This window comes from Chinchilla lanigera, unplaced genomic scaffold (genome assembly GCF_000276665.1).
Source record: "Chinchilla lanigera isolate Chin_1 unplaced genomic scaffold, ChiLan1.0 scaffold00069, whole genome shotgun sequence".
In the NCBI taxonomy this organism is placed as follows: domain Eukaryota; kingdom Metazoa; phylum Chordata; class Mammalia; order Rodentia; family Chinchillidae; genus Chinchilla; species Chinchilla lanigera.
This window is the reverse complement of record NW_004955470.1, coordinates 191566-192701: the sequence shown is the minus strand read 5'-3', so window position 1 is coordinate 192701 and position 1136 is coordinate 191566.

The window sequence follows — 1136 nt, the reverse complement described above, 5'->3', positions numbered from 1 at the left end:
ACCTTCAGGTATTGTGGGGCCCACCGGGGTGCCGACCCTTCCAGTACTCTACTGTGTGTGCAGACCTGATTGGTAAACGCTGTTTAGGGACCTGTCGGCACTTGACCCTCAATATCACCAACCCAGGAGACCCCACTTGGTTAATCGGGCACGCCTGGGGCCTCCGATACTGGAAGCCAGGAAACGATGAAGGGGCCCTCATATTCATCAAGAAAGAACCGATATCCCCAGGAGTTATTAATGTGGGTCCAAATCCTGAACTCAAGCCCGCTAATCCCCGACCTTCTGTAAGACCTCAGCCCCCCCTCGCCCTGACCTCTACTGCATCTACAGCAGCCCAGACAAGGGAACAGGAACGACTCCTGACTCCCACTACCCCAACTGGGAACCCTGACAGATTGTATAATCTTGTTGTGGGGGCATATTCGGCTCTCAATTACACTCAGGGTACACTGACCCAATCCTGTTGGCTTTGCCTGGCTGCCTCTCCACCTTATTATGAGGGGATAGCTGTTGATGGGATCTATAATATCACCACTAGCACCTCATGCGACTGGCAGAAACATCATAAGTTAACCCTCCCAGAGGTATCTGGCCAAGGAACATGTTTAGGGCGACCTCCTAATAAGGCCTACCGAGCACTGTGCTCACGTGTCATCCCTGTGAATTCCTCCAAGAGTTCCCAGTACTTGCTTCCACCCCAGGGGACCCGATGGGCCTGTAATACTGGCCTCACCCCTTGTGTTTCTACTCAAGTGTTTGACAATTCAGCTCATTTTTTGTGTCATGGTAAAAGTGTTCCCCCGAATTCTGTACCACCCTGGTGAGGAATTTGAACAAGAAATGACATCGAGGACTAGATTTAAAAGGGAACTTGTGTCACTGACTTTAGCGGTCCTGATGGGGGTAGGAATTGCGGCGGGAGTAGGGACAGGGAAGGCAGCCCTAGTACCTGGTACCCAACAAGTGTCAGAACTACAAACAGCCATTGATCATGATTTAAAAGCTTTAGAAACCTCAGTGACTGCATTGCAGGAGTCCTTGACTTCCCTATCTGAGGTGGTGCTGCAAAACAGGCGAGGATTAGACTTACTGTTCATGAAAGAAGGCGGCCTATGCGCTGCCTTAAAAGAAGA